Source organism: Anas acuta, chromosome 10 (assembly GCF_963932015.1).
Source record: "Anas acuta chromosome 10, bAnaAcu1.1, whole genome shotgun sequence".
Taxonomy (NCBI): Eukaryota; Metazoa; Chordata; class Aves; order Anseriformes; family Anatidae; genus Anas; species Anas acuta.
In genome coordinates, this window is record NC_088988.1 from 5978149 (window position 1) to 5998506 (window position 20358).

Sequence of the window (20358 nt, forward strand, 5' to 3'; positions counted from 1 at the left end):
AGCAGCGAGTTCGTGGATGGCGTGGGGTAGACAATGGGCACCTCTCGAAACCAGGGTTTCTGGGCAGGTTAACTGGTTCCCAGCCTCATGGTAATTCCTTCCAACAAGTGGGAAGAAATCAGCCTCTCGTCGCGCCCCAGTGATCCTGAAAGCCCCTGCAAACCCACCTCAGACTGCTGTTCACAAAAGCCTCGGTGGCTGGGGAAGCAATCTGGGGCCTTGCTCCAAGCTGTGTTCTCATAGGCAGAGCCAGGGTGAAACCATAACCCGACTTCCTTCTGGAACATAAAGTATCTCTAGTATCTCCAGCAATATCTCCAATAACTTCTGGAAAGGTTCTGTAACAAATCACAATTTGAAGGGCTATAGCAGAGACTTCAGACATCTGATCTTTGATATATGGTCCAGTTTTGGAAAGAAAATGAAACTCAAACTTCTTGGGTTTGATAGGGAGAGATGACAGGGAAAGAGGGGAATGAACGAGGAGCAGATGAATAAAAGCTACTTGTTTGGAAGTTGGTAAGCAGCTTTATTATGCAGTTAGCATGATGGACTATGTACTGTGTTTGTTTATTGAACCAGCAGCATAAACGTAAATGAACCAGTAGCTCAAATCTAAACCAGCTGTGGTGAAGGTAGAGGAATGCCAGATACTAATCATCCAGACAGCACTGGTCCTGGCTGTGGGGACTTTTCCCCTGACATCCTTTAGAAAAATGCAGAAAAATTCCACTTTGTGTGTTCACTCAGGCCACACAAACCCTTGGTCCAGCAGCCTGATGTAAGCCCATCCAAAGAGCCTCGTGGCTCCTGCAGGCATGTATGCCTTGCTGCACGGAGGAAGGACAGTGCAGCACAGAGCAGGAGCTTGAATGGACTGTTATTTTTGGAGTGGTTTCCTCCACTCTTTTTGAAGGGTTCTTGCTGGGGCATGTTTGGAAAGGAGCAATGCTTTCATTGCAGGGAGTTTGCAGGAGAGATGAGCCATGGACAAAGGCGTGGGTATTTATGCTGTCTCTTTAGAGATTAAAGGATAACAGTTCACCACACTGAAAAAGTGAAAAACACAAAAACACTGGCTACAAGTACATCTCCTGGCTAGTATAGGAAGGCTTTTTTTTTTTTTTTTTTTTTTTTTTTTTAATTTGGTGTTCAATTATTCATACATGCTAGCTGGTTTGCAGATGAAGCTGCAGCCCTTCCCTCCTCTTGATGCACACTGTAAGCATGCAGCATGGGGTGGGGAAGCCAGGAGAGCCTGGCCAGCATGCTGTGCTGGGATGCTCTCCTCTGGATGGGACAGTAGAAGTGAGACATCCACTTCCATGAGCACCAATTCCCTTGTGGGTTCCCACTCTGCGGTGTGTGTTATACTGCTGCATCCACGCTGCTCCTCCTCCAGTCTCCCCAGGGCTTTTTCCCCCTCCACTCCCCACAGCTCCATGCATGGGATTCCCGGGCAGCTGCTCACAGACACCAAGGGCACCCTTTTCTCTGCAGAGGGGAAAAGTGCACGGTTTTTGCACACACAGCCCTGCCAGAGCAAGGGAGGAGACCTGAAGCATTGTCTGGATATAATTTAGGCACTATAAACACAGGCAGCAAGGGGTCACGCTTTCTATTCTCATTTTACCCCCTGCAATGTCTCTGCTAACTGGTGCATACAACTTGAACTCTTGTAAAAATTAGCAGAGAGCACAGTCCCGGTGACAGAAAGCTGAACTTCTCCAACAGCAGGCTCTAAATTCACTGTGTGCACTGAATCCACTTAAACTTTAAAGAGACAGTCTGCTTCCTTACTCTTTCCGCTGCTTAGCTTGGAAATGGCTGCAGTACTAATTAAAAGCAAATTGCTTAATCTGGTTGCGTCAGGAAGGGAGTCTCTGTTCGGAGAGGCTGCCTCCTGTGCGGGGCCTGGCGCGCGGGACCCCTGTGGTTGCGTGGAGCCACTCCATCCATTACCTGGAGCGATCCTATCCAGGGCAGCAGCCATATCGCTGCCCAGCCCTTGCCAGTCGGTATCAGAGCAGTGATAATGATATTTGTGTTGGGTCGCTGTATAATAACATGCATTTCCTTGGTGAGGGAGCTGTCTAACATTAGGGCCATGTCAGGGATGTGCATGAGCATTACTGAAGGACCCCAATGTACCGCTCACCCTCTGCAGAGAGGCTGTGGTGGAGCTGAGCACAGGCAGGGTTGGGGCTCAAACCCCAAAGCATAACTAAAATCCACACCACAGGATTCACCCTAAAAGACCCCAGCTTCCCCAGGGCAGAAAGGAACAAACTCCTTGCTCCTTCAGCCATCGGGACCCTTCTAGCTGAAGCCCTTTTCCTTGAGTGGAGAAGCCGTACTTACTTATTTTTTCTGATGATCCTATCAGCCTGCACTAATTATTTCATATGACCTCAGCATAATGCACTTTTTTTTTTTTTTCCTTTTCCCCCAAGTTTACATTTGCACGCAAGGATGTGTAACAACACGGAGAATTGATTTCTTCCCTTGTATTATCTTTGGATAACATGCATACCATCTTTGCTTGCTAACAAAGAAATAGGAAACCTCTCTTCTTTTGCTTCAGGATACCCATATGACACCCTGTTCCTGTATTTACTCTAAAGCAGCTGGACATTGATAGCAAATTAACTGAAAGCCATAGAAGAAGTCCATACCCATTTTCCTCCCCACCATGGGTAAGGAGAATGAGTACAATGTACCTTTTTTTAGCAAGGTTTTTGTTGAGTTATATAATATGTTAATGCTTCTAAATCGAAGTCAGCAGAGGTAAGGCCACATTTTTCCTGTAGCCACCCAGAAAAGAATGGTGAATAGAGAAAATTCAAGTTGCTGCAGATCAGAGCACGCCTTGCTGATAGCCTGGTTGTAGCAGAAGTCCAACAAAAATTGATAATGCTTTGGATCAAAAAGCAAGTGTTACAGGGAAGCAGGGAACCAGTGTGAGTGGATGGGGTGGGATGGGGTGGTGGATGCTGCCTCTCCCTCATCAGCTCCAGCTGTGGGTGCTGTTTGCTGATGACCAGGGTGGCTTTTGTTGAGCTGCAGCATGTGGGAGCTCCCTCTCCTTCCAGGATGCATATTTTGGGGCTGAAGAAAGAAGGATTATCCTGGCGTAAGGTCCCTTTAGGTAGGTGTGTTCATGCTTGCTGTTGTTATATAGGCCTGGGTTTTGCAGATATGGCCTCTCCTGTGTCTGGGTGTTAAAGCTGGTATGTAATGTGCTCTATGTTTCTGTCTTCTCAGCCTGAAGGCTTAGGAGACCTTTGTGGTTCCCTGCTGACAAATAGGAGAGCAGTGCTTCTGGCTTATGCTGTTGTATGAGGTCTCTAGCCCCCCTCCATGGGAAATGAGGAGCACTCAGCACCCATTAGGGTTGATGGGAGAAAACTTACAGGGACCCTCTGGAGGTCTAGGCTCAGCAGCTTCCCAACCCGGCTGATCCAGAAAGGATGGATATTGTTGGCTGTTTATCGATTGCAAATCAGATTTCCAAGGTAAGAGGCTGGGGCAGTCTCACAGGCTGATGGTTGGAGGTGCTTGAACTTGTTTACTTGCCACTTTAGAGGAAGGCTCCAAGTGCAAACCAGAAGGTGACTTCCCAACAGTTCCTCTATTTAACTCCCAGTCTGGCACGACAAACCAGGCTGGATCTAGCACAGCAAGAAAGGCTGGGGAAGCATGCCTGAAGTGGGCGTCCTGAGGAAGGTCTTTGGGGCTTAGTTCCTGTGCCTTGTCTGCAGAGGGACTGCTGGGTAAGGGAGGTGAGTGGCTGCTTCTTTTGCTGTACAAGGCTAGAGACAACTGAACTGCTCTGTACACTGCTAGGCTTTGTAAAATAGCCATACTGCTTGTGGTAGGGGGTGTCTGGAGTTCTGGAGGCGTGGACAGCACTTGGGCTGGGCTGGGTCCTGTGTCAGCTCTGTGCAGCAGCAATGCCTTTTGCATCAGTGCTGTTTTAATTTCCACTGGTATAAATTCAGGCCTCAAGCAGCTTATTCCTTTGGTGTGTTTTTCTCATTCTCCATGCAAAATGATTTTTTTTCCAGGACTCTTGTGATTGTAAGCTGGAGTACACGAGTCTGGCCTCCAGCTGTTTTACACAATGCCCATGGTACAATGCTGAACATCCTGGGTGCTGCTTTCTGCACCTCTTGGCAGCAGAAATAATAATGTTAATGGACAGGAGGCTATAAAATGATAAATATTTCTTCATTTATTTGAGCGCAGCAGCATCCTAATGAAGCTTAACAGTGTTAGAAAGCATAAAACCTGGTTAAAATCAGGTATTTTGGCAATTCCAATACTCCTGCTTAATAAACCTGAAGCCTTTTCTGTTTAAATGTCTATCCAGGAAGACTGAAGTCAAATAGTGTTATTAACACTGTAAAAGGGAGGGGGGAAACTCTTTTAGGGAGTTTATATAAACTCTTTTTCTAATCACTCCCTAGTTATTACACTGTGTATTATTTATGCTCCCCTCTTATAATTCTTTATTACATTCCCCTTTTCATATCTGCACTCCCACTTTGGGGGTCATTGTGTATATATATCACACAGCATCCCGTGAACATTTCTAAATGTGTTGACTCCTACAGTTATAATTTTTGTCATTGCAAGAGAATCTACAGCAGAGATAATGATTTTTCTTATTTTTTCTGCACTTAATGCCTTTTAAATGGTAACTTGGTGACAGTATCTGCTTCAAACTTTCTAGAGCTCTGCCATAAAGTACAGACAGTCTATTATTGCTATAGATTTTATGTTCACTCAGTTTGCTCTGAAAGGCTGTGTGGACATGTATGCACAATGTGTGATTATGAGAAATTCTCTCCTCTGTCTGTTGGGCCCCAAACTGTTGTCTGTTAGTAATACGTCGTGGAAAGAGCGCAAAGCATTGCCTCGTGCATGAATGATTCTGTAGTGTTTGGGGTGATCTTTGTGTATGTTTTTCTTTTTTTTTTTTTTTTTTAAACATGTGAAAAGAGAAGGTGGTGGAGTACATGTTTTTCATTTCCTGATAATTGTAGTAGGTAGTTACCAGGGCGAATGAAGTGAGCCACACTTCAAATGCTCATTTTCTGTTCAGATACAATCTTTCATAGTATTAAGAACGGAGCATTGCTGTATTAAACACTAGCATTGTAGATGACAAAAGTACAGTCCTCAGGGCTGATAAGGAGTGGGGAATTTGTGTGCTGCATGATACAGTGAGTGTCAGAGAAGAAAATAGATGCTTATTAGCAGGAGTTACTGTCCTGTATTGCAAGGACATGGAATAAGTTAGCCTGATGGGGGGCACTACTTGAAACTGTGCTGTAATAGGTTATACCTAGGTGCTTCTCTGAGTTTCTCTTCTGTTTCTGACTACTTTTCGTTGACAGTTCTCTGATTCCCAGATCCAGGAGGAGGCAGAAGCTGAGGTGCTATATGTGGCTGTGGAAATCATAACTTCTCAAATACTGGTGTAAGGAGAACTAGAAAAATCACCTGGAAGTTGCCTCATTTTGCAAGGCCCAGAAGTGGCGATGCTGTGAGAATTAACAGCTGCATTTCAGCATCTAGCACTTCTGGCGTTTTTAATCAGAAAACAAGAGGTTGTGGTTGGGTTAGCAGTGATGATCTCTGCCTTATACCCCCAAAGTCACCCCTCTGTTCCCTTCTGCCCCCTTCCTTACAAAAACCTGCATATTTTCTGCAAAATAAGTTAGTCATCCAAGAGCTCCAATCCATATCTAAACTATGCAGCTGGGTGATCAATTTTATGGATTTCTTTCAAGTGCCTCTGTCAAAATGATCACTAAGTGCCAGATTGTTCTCCACACCTGCAGGTACCTTGCTGCACTGGTACCATTCTCTTGGTATCTCCACAGGTCTCTGTAATTTTATTCTTTTTGATAACGTAATCTGCCTTTTTGTGAAGGAAAAGAGCAAATCTGTTTGAATTGTTGAGAATTGACTACATTTCAAGTGAGCTGACTTGCTTGCATACAAGGGAAGTGCATTTAACATGATCTTTTAAAATAAATAGCTGTTCAGGCATGTAAGTTGGGACAGACTGTCAGCTGTATGAGCAACTGCCTTCTCTAGTGGCACTTGTGGAAGGATCTATCCCCTTATTCTGGGAATGATATTGCAAAATTATGGCTGCATTGGACAACCGATTTCAGTGCTGCATTAGGAGGGATGAGTGGGCAATGATGCTTCCAGCTTCACCAGTGCAGCATTTTCTGTGGAGTTTGTGGGCATGAGGTTTATTTTTACTTTACATGAGTCTGATAATTACTGCTGTTATTGCAGCTTGTGTTAGTCAGCTAAAGCCACCTGTCCTGTGGATGTGGACAGCATGAGTTGCTATTGATGGCTGGAGTTCAGAAAGCAGTCGAGGGGCTAAAAAGGAACCTTTCCCTCCCTGCAAGGCAAAATCCTGTCAATAGCAAAGGAAACGTGTGTGGTGGAAATATGCCAGCAGGGTGTGTGATGGCGAGCACAGAGAGGCTGAACACTGTGGATACAAGACACAGCAATTGATGGAGGTGGTTATTTTCTCCCCCGCGATGCCCTGCTAATGCTGGCGAGGCCTCGTCTTTTGTTAGCAGCCAAGCTACCTGTCAGAGCAAGCCCTGGCCGCGGCTGGACCAAGGCTCTTGGCAGCTTTTCACTTCCTCTTGTTCATTGTTTTCACTAAATCTCCTTACCCGTGCTGGTCCTGATGTAAGTGAAAGGTGAAGGTTTGTGACACTGAAAGCCAGAGCCGTGTCTCAGCGAAGCGTGGCGATAAGCCACTTCCTTCCCCTAAAACGCACAGGGGCTGGGGCAGGGCTAGGCTCGGGGCCCGGCTGGGGAACACTGCCCACACCTGGAGCCATCCCAGCAGCGTGCAGATGACACCAGGCTCTTGGGCTTCTTGTTCACCCTGAAGCTCCTGCGCTGCCTGGAGAAGGGACTCCAACATTGAACTTCATAAATGCAGATCGTACACTTCTCGTTCTCGTATCATAAAAAAGGTGGGGCAGCTCATCTTAATCCTGTAATTTGTTTCTTCTCTCCCCACACCTCATTTGTCTCAGGAAATGAATGGGAGCAGAAAGGGTCCCTGCGTGCCATGCCTGTCCCCTGCTGCTGCACGCAGTGCCTGTGCAGGAGACCTCCTTGTTTGACGCCTTCCTATTGTGCTGGGAACGGCCCTCTGTGTGTTTGCTCAGGATATAAGAATATGAAAAATTGCTGATCGTAGATCATCTCCATAAATCTTGCAGACAATAAGTCATAAAACCTTGTGTCCTTACATATGGCAGTAGCCCAGGGACAGCTTTACCAGATGTGAGCAACCGCCCTTGGAAAAAAAGTAAAAAAAAAAAAAAAATAAAAATTGTTTCAGTTGGAAAACTTCTCGCACCGTTCCCAGTGCCTGGAGCAGAGGCTGTGGCTGGGGAAGGCACCATCCCTCCCAGCCTCCGTCATGCTGCCTCTGTGCCTGGCCAGAGCTGCGCTTTCGGAGGCAGCTTGAGAGAGGTAACCGGGTTATGGTCTGGAAGCTGTCTGCTGTCAATAAGTGAGGCCTGGTTAGCTTTTCCCTCCTCTGGTTTGCATATCTATCAAGTAAAATTAAAGGAGACGTAGGAAGGAGCCTTATTGTCTAATAGCCGTGCCAAGCTGTTACTTCTCTCGGCTCATGAATATAACCAAAGTGCTTCGCAAACTGGAAGCGAAGCCTGCAAAAATGCTGCATACCACAGGGTGGGGGGGAAGGTGGGCTGAGATAAATACTTCTCTGAGCTGGATACAGGTGTGAGTACTGTTTGGTTCGAGCTTCATTTATGTTCAGATGGTTAATGTAAAGAACTACGTCCATATATCCCGTCCTGCATATAGTGATTCCCTCTTGTCCCCATCCTTACACCAGTTGTGTTATACAAACTCTTTCTCTCCATTACTCATGCCGCTGAGTTTCTGTGCAATATTTAGGGAGGTTATCTGAAAGCAGTCCTGCTCTCCAGGTAGCTGACACCCATTGGTATCAATTGGCTTTAGCACTGGCCTGCAGTTTCTTTTTATAACACCGGGCTGAGCAGTGCTTTGTAGCCTGGCTGCTGCCCTGCCTTGCTGCTGACTCTCGGTGTCTGCTGCAGGAATGAAGCCAATAATCCCAAACTTGGTGTGTAGATGCCTTATCTCCTTTTATAAGATATGGTCATTCTGGACTCTGTATATATACGTATATTTTAATCCAAGTACTTATATGCTCTTTTTCTGCTCCAACTTCTGGCTCTCATCATCCTGTATTACTTGTTTTGCTACTAATTTACCTGGGAATGCCAACTTGGTGACTTTGGTTGTCTCTTGTGGCTCAGGATTGCAAATAAACCAAACCTGAGCAGATGGATCAGAGTTCTGGTAGTGTACAAGCTTCTCATTTTCCACTTCCTCCAGTAATTTTATTTCCCCTGTGTACAGACAACAAATTGGAGATTGGTGTTAGAGGCACAAATTAAAAATACATCAGCCAATGTAAGAATGACACCCTGACATTCATCAAATGCAATCTATTATCACTCAAGTATTATTTGTTGCTAGGTTAATTGGGTTGTATTTAAATTAATGGGACAGGTAAATAAACCAATTTTTTCTCACTTTTTTGGTTTAAAAAGAAAAAAATCTCATCGGATTTTTAAGGATCTTATGCATTTATTTTGTCAGGGGGTCGTCTGTTTCAGTGCTAAAGCTTCTCAGGTGATTTCTCAACACATGCAGAAGTGTTGCTAATGGGCTTTACTCCCGTTTGAGTAAGATGTAAAGGATGCATTAAAAATAGCTTCTAGCCTGGATGAGCCAGGTTTTGGCAGGGGGTGAGGATGGGGGAGGAGGGAAGCATTCACATTCAGGTGTGGTGTTTAAGCATTGACTAGCAAAAAAAAAAAAAAGCATCCAGCTTTAGATTCTTTACTATGTCAAAGTCATTACAGATTTTCTTCCTTGAGGTGAGGTTATATCCTTTATAGCAACATTTGGTAGTTGCTTTAAATTATTAAAGGTATTTCATAGGATTGTAGCTCTTTGAGCATAGTTTGCAAAGAGGGCCCCTGCCTGTATTCTTAAGGTAGGTTAATGATGACTTTCCTGGTGCAATGTGTCCAGGACACTGAGGTTAATAAAACCCGTAGCTCTTCTTCATGACTATCATGGGATATTTAATGTTCAGGAGTGTGCAAGACCTCAGCTTAATGTTCCATATGAAGAATAGTGCTGCCAAGCACTCATCATCCCTAGTGCCAGTGCAGGGAAGAGTTCAGTACCTCTGCATATGTCTGTCCACCCTGCTGCTGGAGGGACTAGGGGATGGGAACAGCCACTAGGCCACTTGGCCACTGGTCCTGACCTCTGCTGATGCCTGTGATGAGGAGCGTTGTGCTCGAGAGGCAAGTCCCTGTGCAGTGTGGCTGATGATTCACTCCAGGCTGGCCTGATGAAAGCGTCCATTTGATACGATCTCTTTATTTTCCTCTTTCCTCCTCGCCTGCCGCCCCCATCCAAGAAGGGGAAGGAATGTTTTCTAGGGGGGAATAATGAAAGACTCGTGTGGGAGAGCAGGGTCTGCCCTGGTGAAAACTCTCTGAAACAAAGACAGAAAGGAGGTGGGTGTATGGGGAGTTCATTTCTCCCTTCCTTTCCCCTCTGTCCCCAAAGAGCTTGAGACTTTAAAATAGTCCAGCATTGTTCTGGGACTTAGTGGGCTTTTCTAGCTGTGAACATTGCAGAAAATACCACAGCAATGACAGTACAGCGCTGTCTGTATTCTCTCTGTGCGCTGGCTGGACAGGGATTTTTCATTTCATGCATCATTTACAGCCTTCTGCATTGATCTACAAAGTCAGTGCGTATTGCTAACACAAAGGAAAAGAAGAAAGGGAAGAGAGAGGCCTGAATGACAAAGTTTGGATCTGAAATCATGCCTCAGCTACAACTTCCCCAATGCATTGGCTGTGCCTTATGGCCTTTCTCCTGCTATAAGAAGGACAGTTTAAATCATAAAGATCGGTTAGCGGTTTGAGCAAAGTTCTCGAGTCCCCTCAACTTCAGAAAAAAATCAAATCTGGTTTGTCCTGTAATGTGGAAAGGTCCCCCAGCCCTGGGCTGGGATTTTCCACTACAGGGCTGTCAACGGACATATCCGTATACTGGGAGATGGTTGCATTTGGCAACTTTGACCCCTGTTTTTCCCATAATCTAAGACATTGGGGTATTTCAGAGCACCATCAGGTGTTTTTGCTAATTCAGCTAGCTCCTGACCCTCCTCAATAGATGGCTCCATAAGCAGGTATCCGGCACTTCTACACTCAGGCAACGTGCTCTTTCCAAAGCAGAATGTGTGCACCCTATTACAGCAAGGAAGAGAGACACAAACAGAGAAAAGTAGGAGTGAGAGCACAAAGCCAGGCAAAATGCTTGGGGGTGTTAAGCTGGAGTGACCATGCAAGGGGAAAGGATGACTAAGAATTCCTTGTTTCATTTTGCTTACAGGGATGCCTGCTATTCTTTAAAATGAGATACAGGTACTTATTAAAAAATAAATAAATAAATAAAATTAGTGGCAGGGAGAATCTGTTTTGCTTATCCCTTCTGTGGGCTTTTATAGGAGAGGAAGCCCAAGCTCCGGGAGAAATATTGTCTTTCTTTCCACCCTTATTTTCCAGATATATATCATACCAACGTTTGCCAAAGTACTTTGTCTGCCAGCAGAGACTTTTCCTAATTCATTTTTTAAAGATGAAAAGCTAGCATTTAGTGATTTCTTTTTTCTTTAAAAAAAAAAAAAAAAAGTCCTGTCTAGGCATGCTTGTTACACATGCAATTTTGGTTTATCACTGTAACAAGCACCCTAATCTCCTCCATCTGCTTTAATGAACTACTAGTATAATCTTGTCATTTCAGTTCGCTGTACCTTGCCGTTCAGTGAAGTCTCATTTCCCGTGCCAATCGCCGAAGGCCATTAGTCAGCAACAAAGCCGGTTCACCAAAAACAACCCCAGTTGAGAACAGTGAGGTACAAAGTTTGTCTGGAGCTGTTCCTCCAGCAGCTGGGCTGGTTCATCAGCTTGTCCGGCCCAGCCGCAGTGCCTGCACTGCCAGGTGCTGTGGGCCCAGCAGGGGCTGAGCTACCACCAAGGACCAAAATGTCCCCCAGGATGCAGGTGGCTCCCTCAGCTCCCAGCGCAACGCCTCCACCCGGGCTGCGTTTTTTGTGTTTTCCCCTGGGACCTGTAGGCAAGTGCCAGCTGTAAGGCATCCAAACCTCCATGAAATGGCTGTCCCCACCTACACTGCTCCCCTTCCCCAGCGGCAGGTATTGGGCAACGCTTGCTCTGTGGGTTATATATAGAAACATGAAGGTGCATTAGAACCTGGCTTGAATGTTCTCTGAAGTCAAACCCCAAAGTCTGTATGAGGAAGCTATGTGGGGTATAGGGGGAAATAAATTACTGATTCAGAAAATCCTCTTGGCCTATGCTCTGGTCCTGGGTTTTGCTCTTGGCATATGCAATGTCTTTGCAGGCATTGGGGGCTGCCTGCAGTGTTCCCCTGCCCACACAGTCAGTGACATGCCACCACCTAGGAGAGCACTGAGCTCTGTGTGAGGGAGGTCGTGTGCTCTTGAGTGATCTTTTGGCTGCCCTCGCTGGAGAAATAACAGTGTATTCATTGATTGCTGCAGAGTCGCCTCTGAAATGGCCATCAGCCTTCTGATTCAACAGAGATGACGCTACAAGTGTTATGTCCTGCCATATTTTGATAACAAACTGCATTTCCTTCTAATCAGGATATATTTGACACCATTGGGTGTTCTGTACTGTTCTTTGAATATCGGAAATATCCCATGTACGTACTTCAAATTGGCTCTTAACTTTTGAGCTAAATGGCTGAAACCAGGCTCTCAGGTCTTCAACTCAATCTTTAATCTCTTTGTTTAGGGTGTCTATGAAAGGTAACTTGTGCCAGATGTAATTGGTGTTTAATGTTGTGGTCATAAGAGCGAATGAGAACAATCCCATAGTCCTTATTGCCTCCCCAGATTGCTATTGGTTACAATCACTTCAGAGCCAATATCAGGTTATGTCAATCATTACTGCAAGAAATAGGCCCTTGACACAGAGGAATCCCATTCAATAGCCTTCTATATCATGATTGATTTCAAGACTTAGTATAAAAATGTATTGGAAGGTTCAGAAGATCCACCAGACCTTATATATTCTGTTTTAACTTCTTTCCAATCTGATGAAGATAAACATTCTGGTGGTCACCTCTTCCTTCATGTGCCTTTAGTGTTTCCACTTGTGGTACAACTGTAATTACCTCTTCCATTTGCTACTACTTTGAATACAATCTCACTCTGGGTGAGTGAGTATTCAACCGAACATTACAAGGTTTAGTAGATCTGGAATCTCAAATTAAGCTGCCTCAGAATCATTACCCTGGGGACCTTTTCAGCCTGGAAATTTTCTTGTCTGCTTTGCTGAGTGATGCAAGGCCAGAAGTGATTTAGGGGGCTGTCTCACTCTCAAGCCTAATCTCATCAGTGAAAGTCATCTTTTTAAAATACCTGGGTAGTGAGGAGCCTAAAAGTCTCCTTGAAAGGGTTACAAGATGGAGATGAAAGGATTTATGACCTGGGAGACCAGAGCAGCAGTCAGAATGGGGCTACTGGGAGCCATGGCTAGCTTCAGATCTGTGCAGGGTATGTAGTTCTTCAGAGTTTTTTTCTTTTTTAATCAAGTGTCTTACTAATAATGATATTAACGATAATTAATTATAAAACTTGATAATTAAGATTTGTGATCATTCCTCTGAGCAGCTGTTAGCTTCTTGCAACCCACTAAGATTTCCCATTTCTTCTTGCTCAGCAACTCTGGCTCCTATTGGATTACTCAGCTGTTTACGTACGCTGGGTGAGATGGGAATGCTTACAGGTATGTTGAGCCAGTGTTTGCCTCTTCAGATATCAAAATTAATAGTTAAAAACACTGCTCTTTAGATATATTGCTCTTTTTTTTTTTTTCTACTGATGTTTCCACCTCAACTAGTGACATAGACATGTCACCATGAAAAACTAGTAAGAAAGCATGGTTATCTTCTGTAATCTAATAAGCCATCAGTGTGCAAAAAAGGAGGTCAGCCAAATGCGGCTCCTTTCAGTTTAAAAGTCTGAAAATGACTCACTCCTTATTTAGTCTTATAATGAGCTCCCGCCCACTTAGGGCAAGCTTCTAATTTCAGTTGCTCTGGATTAAATCCAGAAAGCTTCCACTGAACTGGATGAAGCTCCTGTCAATTGACATAGCTGGATCCGGCCTTGGGTGCTTGCTGGTGATCATGGCTGGGCAGAGCCTCCTGCCCCAGGAGAGGAGGCTGTTTTCAGTGCAGGCTGAATGGGACTGTGAGCTCAGGCATGCATCTCCGCTCCTCAGAGCTGGATATGAAGATTCTGAGAAACTCAGTAATGTCAGAGTAGTGGCGTTACTGTGTCCCCCATATGTTCTGCTACCAGTAAGTTTAGTTCTTGACATGTAGTTTTTTTCCTCTCAAGTCCTACATTCCTCATAGTAAAGTACCAATCACTTTCATGAGTGAGCGTGAGCACTGCAGTTTCTCAGATTTCCATTTCAATGTCACTTAGAGACATGTCAGTTGTTAGACAGAAAGATATTGGTAAAGTAATTCAGACCCTTCTAACCTTGCTTTCCTGCTAAGAGAAATAAAGCTTAACAAGTATTTTTCAGACTTTGTTTTATGACAACCTCTTCTGTTCCTCTGTCTTATTTCCCGAACTCCCCCCCCTAGTTCTTCTCTGAAGGAAACCAAGGGTGTGAGTTAAGTGTGTGATGGAGAAGTAACACAAAGGAAGGTGGCCACCCAAACTACTTCTGCTTAACAGGCTGCTAAGGCCTGGTGGCAATGGTCATCTGGGCCCCTTGAGAAAACCTTGTCCAGAATTAAGTTCTTGAAGGGCAATGGAAATAGCTGAAATCTTGAGGCTGTCTGGGTTAATAAAGGTGCTTCCTGACATATGAGAAAATTTTCACGTTAAGGTCATTCCCTTGGATTAAGGGACAAAATCTGCCCTCCAGGCAATAATAATGTCTGTAGTGAGAGGGGTTTTTTTGCTGCTGGGAGGAGATCAGGAGTTGTGGTCCTTCATATGAGTGCAGAAATGTCTAGGGAAAACAGCCGCAACAGGCCAGAGCAGCAAAACCCCAGTGGACAAAGACAGACTTCATCTTGTGTATCTGAAGCTGTGGCAGCAAGGATCGCCTGGGGAAAGCACTGCTCTCTGAATCAGATCTTGTCCAAAATGCTCGAGTTAAGCAACCCTATGCTTGGAGAGAGCAAAACAAGGAAAAAAAATCTTTTTCAGAATTGCAGACAGTCAGGATGTCAGTTTTATATCCCCAGGATGACACCTTAAGAAGCATGACGTCAGCGTGTGGGTTTCAGTGGTGACTCAAAAGGAAGCCTGACACCTACTCAGGCAGCACGGCGTTTCCTGGGCTCCTGGCCCACCGCTGGCCATGGCTACCCTGGCTAATGTGCCAACACACGACACACAAAGGTAGAGCTGCAGGACGTGCCCCAGTCTCAAATGTCATATTTAACGCTAACTTTTTACTTCATGGAAAAGCACGGTGGAGGCTGTTTACTTTGATATGTCTGAGACAGCCTTGCTCCTGATGTCTCTATAAATGTCTAGGATGAAGAGTGCTCAGGCACTTACAAGCTTAGGCTGTCAAAACCTGCTGTGATTTATTATGATTTAATATAATTCCTAGAAATTACTCTCAATACACGTGTTGTGTAATTGTTTCACAAGAGGGCTGTTTCTAATCACCTGGCAGAAGCAAGGTTCAGGCTAACAGCGGCAAGTTTGACTAAGCAGGACAATTCAAACCATCTACAGCAAGATGCAGCCTTTCCATTTCATTCTGCAGCTTTTCATGGTGACTTTCCTGTTTGTTCTTTTTTCTGGTCTGTAAAATGGATTGGAGACATGCTTTAAATGCAGGGCCAAGCTTGTTGGTACGACTTTTTGTTGCTTGTCTGGTTCCCAGCAGCCTGGGTCTGTCTCGGAGCACGTAATGAGGGACACCAGGCCCTGTGTAAAGCTGTGCTGGGAAATGCTTGCTCAGCAGCCCCAAGGCTCACAGCTTCAGCGCCCTGCGTTTCACATAGAGTGAGACACCTCGATGCTTTGTGGAACCTAAGCCCCTGGGCTTGCTCGGTGTCTCTGGCATTTAGTCAGTGGAAGACTTCCAAAATAGCTACGACTTTCAGGGTTCAGCGTCTTGTTTGGTACAGTGGGAGAAGACATTCTTTTATAGCATTGATGGAGACTTTCAGAGGATGTTACTCACTGACAAATTTCAGTTTCAAACATGAGCTGCATTCACAAGTGTTCATTTCATTCACCTTTTTTGTTCTTTTCCCCTCCCTTCCTGTGAGACCCAGATCAGGACAGTTTTTTTGGGGGGGAAATACAATGCTGGCTATGCGAAGTACTGCGTATAGCACCAAGTCCTTTTAGTTTGATGTTTTACCATAGTTTCACTTGAGATATCTTTGTACTACACACACATATCGTGGAATAGCACTTCAAAGCTACAAAGCAGCCCATTACCACTGCAGATGTGACCAAAGGTCTCTCAAATCCCATGTTCTCCACTCTATTCATATGGCACTGAATGCTAAAATACTCTTATAATAGCTGTTTTTTCTTTTCCTCCAAAATCAACCCCCTATAAATTAACTTCAACAAGGTTGCCTCAGTACAAATACCTCTATGACTTTACGTGTAACCTGTTGTTACTGCAGAGAACACAGCACGTGTACAAAGATAAAGCAGTAGAACGGTTACCCCAGCGTTTTGGGAAAGGCTTAAGACTGCTCTGCCACTGGGGTTCATTGCAAGGGCCTGAGCTGAGATACTTGAATTCTTTCTTAACTGGTTATAACTAAATACAGGCCAAGGTGGAAACTCCCACAGTCTGTTTTGAACCTTTCACCACTAGAAAGGAAACCCTGCTCTGAGGTGTGCCTTATCAGTAATTGCTGATGAGTTTTTGCCCTTCTAGTGCTCAGCCCCAATCCTACTGAGGAGTCTTTCTCTGCACTTATTTAGTTCTCGTCCCCTTTGCTCAGTGCGAGCAGTGTTCAAACAAAACTGGAAGCCCTGGCTGGTTTCCTGGAGGCTTTGTTGAAGTGCTGCTGTCACGCTGCCAGCTGCAACCTGTCCCCAGGGCTGCAGCTTGCTGCCAGCGCCTTGTGGTATGGTGCTGGGGCTAGAAACACTAGTACACATTTTTAAAAATTAAAAAATAAAATAACAAAAAATAAATTTAAACTTTCCACATTGTTGGTCTTTTGGCAAATAGCAGTCTCAAATGTCATGCCTGCACTCCCAACCTAATTGTTAATTGGTCAATCGACCTCTAGCTGACTGGCATATTGCTCGGATCATCTGAAAGCCTTTTGGCACCGCTTGCAAGGCTCAGGTTAGTTGCTTACACTTGGTACAATCTGGTTACAAACTGTCGTTGCTCTGAATCATCAGGGCCAGCGCCAAGCCTGCTGGTGGCAGCAGGAAGGGCTCCCTTCGGGCTCCTGAGCCTCGGGTGGTGCCCTGAGCACACTGCACTAGCAACAAACAATGGTAAGGGGCTGTGCTAGCCAGGAGGGTCCAGGTTCAGGCTGCCACTGGCGTGCAGACGCTCATCGGTGACGGAAGGCGCTCGCTCTGATCTTGAACAGTGCTGAGAGCCTTTTATCAGATTTTAATACAAAATGAGGGCAATTAATTTCTACGCCCTTATCTTATCTCGCTGATCTTACAAGCCGTTTCAAAGTTTGGTTTCTCGTTTCCCGTTCCTGAACACGGACTGCAACACAGTTATAGTTCAGAAATCTATAATTCAAACTTCAAGACCGACCGCGCTTCCCGTGCAGGTCTTTTCATAATTGGTTTTCAGACTGGTCTGTTCTGTGATGTAATTGTTAGCAGCTGTAAAAAGATAACTCACATTTTTAAAAGCCTAATGCTTGCTCTGTGCAGATAAAAACTGTGACAAATTATGTTCCAAAAAATCATAAAAGTAGAGAGACATGTTAATAACCAAAGGTGAAGTTTCACTTGGAGGTCAGCAGGAGCTATTAAAGTGGTCAGTAATTCCAGGGTTTGCCAGTAGTGATTTGACCATATCACTTATCTACACTGGTCCATGCTTAAGCATCTCCCTCAGTGCAAAAATAATCCACTGAGAGTAATACAGGAGGTCAGAGGTAACTATGGAGAAAAAGCAATATTGTCAAAATAAACCAGGCTTTCAAGAGCAGACATTCAAATTCCCAGTCCATTGAAATGTTTTGAGTTTGACAATTTTACCACGCTGCTTGGACACATTATTTAAAATATTGCTTTTCATTATGTTCAGATAAAAAAAAAAAAAAAAGATCAAGCAGATCATGTTAAAAAGGGTATAAGCTAAGGAATGGCATTTCAAGTTGTCATGTGAACATCTGGTGATAAAAGGCAATTCTTAGTTCCAGAATTTCAGAGACACTAAAATGGGGCCAAATAATAAACGTGGATACAATGCAAATTTCACAAAGCAGGAGCTGGAATTGCCAAGCATTGCTGCTGTCACCAGGGGAGGGAATCCCTTCCTCCCTCCTTCCATATCAACATGCTTGCTGGGTGGCAAAAAAAAGCAAAGCAGTGTCCAGATGTGCTTCTCTTAGAACTGAAATCCACCTCTAAGTGATAGGTAAATTCATGATCTCACTGATTTTTGCATGAGGGTTTCTGCCAGTGTCAAAAGCAGCAGAAGAATCCGTGCCAGTGTAAAATGCTGAAAGAGCATCACTGCTAGGCTGGGATATGAGAATGATGTGTTTAGCTCCCTGGTCACTGGTATCCTGCAAGATTAGTTGTTGCTCAAAGGCATGGACCTAAGATGTGGGAAAATACTCTGGGAGAGGCTGTATTTCTTCTCCTCTGGCTGCCTGAGCTGCTCAGGCTGCAAGCAGTGGGGTGTGGGTGGGCTTGCACTGTGTTCTTACATCACCCAGGGTAACAAAGCTGGCATCTCTTGACCATTGCTGTTTTTTTATACTCATAATTAAAATCTCAATTATGTTATCTAAAAATGACCTCTTCAACTGTGCAGTTAGTTAGATAATTTTGAGCAAGCTTGTCCCATCAACATTTGGACATGAAATAGTCATTGTGCAAGGTATGTTATCTGTCTGTACAGAATATTTTGATAAATGTTATATATATATATATATATATATATTTCAGCACACCTTTTTGTTCAAAAGAAACTACCTGTGGTTAAATGATGCCTTGATAAGTCTTAAAGAGCAAGTGTTCACAAGTATTCATATAATGTGTATTTCTTTTTCTAAAAGCCTGGAATGTGTTTGATAAATATGGATTATAGCAGGATAATTTATATGTTCAAAATGTTCTCTCATTTACATGTGAGACTGCAATTCCTCCCTGCTGCAGGCGTTTTTCTTACGTATTCAATGTACTTATTAAAAAAAAGAAATCACAAAAGTTTACAAAGCTTAATTTATAGCCCAAGAAGAAAACACGTAGTGAGGCATGTAATGAGAATATCCTGTTTATTTCTGAGCCATTTCAAATGCTCTCATTTTCTAATACTTGAGGCAATTCAATAAAGTTATTGATTCACACCTGCTCTGTTACGTCGCTTTTGCAATGAGATCCAGCAGAAGTGAAACCACGCATCTGCATACACCTGAAACTTGCAGCAATTTGAAGTTGGACCTGTCTAGCGTTGCAACAGGTGTTACCCAGGTGCTAGCAGACATTTAGCTATGTGGGTATAATGAATACCGCCGTCATATACAACATATGCATGTTGTAGGCTGTGCGCTATGCATGGTGCATGGCAGGTATAAATACACACAAAAAATATCCTGGGCTACCAAGTATAACTTTGCTATGTTTTGAGCTATGTAATGAGCTATTATTATTATTATTATTGTGATTGGGGGACAGGGATAAGAATGTTGTATGTAGTATAGTAGAAACGGAAGAGGTGTTTTGTTTTGTTTTTGTTTTGTTTTGTTTTGTTTTCCAGCAGCTCTTTACTCAAGGGATACATTTGTCTTTGTGGAGAAGATGCAAGAAAGAGATCCTCTTCCCATTAGGAAAGTGAAAAATGAGATCCGTGTTGTAAACCTGGTGAGACCAGCCCATGGGCCAGATCTGTTGTAATGAAGAAGGAGAAAGGAAGCCCCTGTTTTGCAAAGTACAAATGATGGGCTCCAAACTGAACCTTAGGACTAGCACCTGACTGTTCAAATTATTATTCTTCAGCTGATATGTAAGCTCTCTAAGCTGCACCCTGAATCTGAAAAAGAGAACCTGCAGCCTCACCAGAACAGGCTTTCTCTTTTAGAGATTTCTGGGCAAACCGAAGTGAGCAGCCCCTTGACACTGTTTTGCCTCTTAGATTGCAATCCAGCCAAAAATCAAACATCGAGAGGCCCTTCCATCTCCTCAGAAGGGTTTGAATCTGCTTGAGACCTCAGGAGGGAAGAATTTAGGGAAATGTTTCTTCCTAAAGGGGTTCAACAGCCACTCACCTAAACTTACAGTCAAAGCAAATATACTTCAAAAAAAAATAAACATGAGAATAACAAGTTCAGCTAGAGAACAAAGTTTATTTTCCCCTTATTTGTTCACTTACCACTCCTTTCTTTTTGTTTCTAAATTTCTTTATTGTTTTTCTGTACCTCTGCAAGGGCTACTGAGATGCAGGATTCGCATCACCCACTGGTGGCAGCAATGGCAGTTTTATGGCTTCTCTTAGCTAACCATTATCAGGCAACTCCGCACACCGAGTGGAAGGCACAATATTGCTTTAACACCCCTCTGATTTCCTTCCTCCCAGGGGGCAAATGCTCTGCAGAGAAACCTCCACACTGCTGACCACAATTGCTGTAATTTGTTAGTCTAATGGGAAAAAGTACACAGCCTTTCAAAACTGGAAGTATAAAATAATAGTGTGATACTTTATATAAATGGTGCTTGTGCTTCGAAGTGCCTCTGGTTCGGCTGAGCTCTTCCCTTGGAGAGCCTTGATAACCTGGATTAACTCTGCCTGGCAGGAAAAGCATTTGTTAATAAATTATAAGGCAACAAGTAACTGCAGAAATATATATATATATATATATATATATATATATATGTATGTATGTATGTATAATTAAAAAAATTGTAGGAAAAGATATGCTGTATGAGAGACAGAAAACTGCAGG

General features: G+C 44.0%; 1 protein-coding gene and 1 long non-coding RNA gene across 2 annotated transcripts in view; both read left to right on the forward strand.

Moving 5' to 3' along the window:
* Positions 1-20358, forward strand: part of MAF (MAF bZIP transcription factor) — a 177064-nt gene that overhangs the window by 83509 nt on the left and 73197 nt on the right. The gene's annotated exons all lie outside the window — the stretch shown is intronic.
* On the forward strand, positions 2907-20273 carry LOC137862037 (uncharacterized). The gene is made up of 3 exons (XR_011100027.1): positions 2907-3148; positions 3265-3515; positions 19176-20273. It is a non-coding gene; the product is annotated as an uncharacterized lncRNA (long non-coding RNA).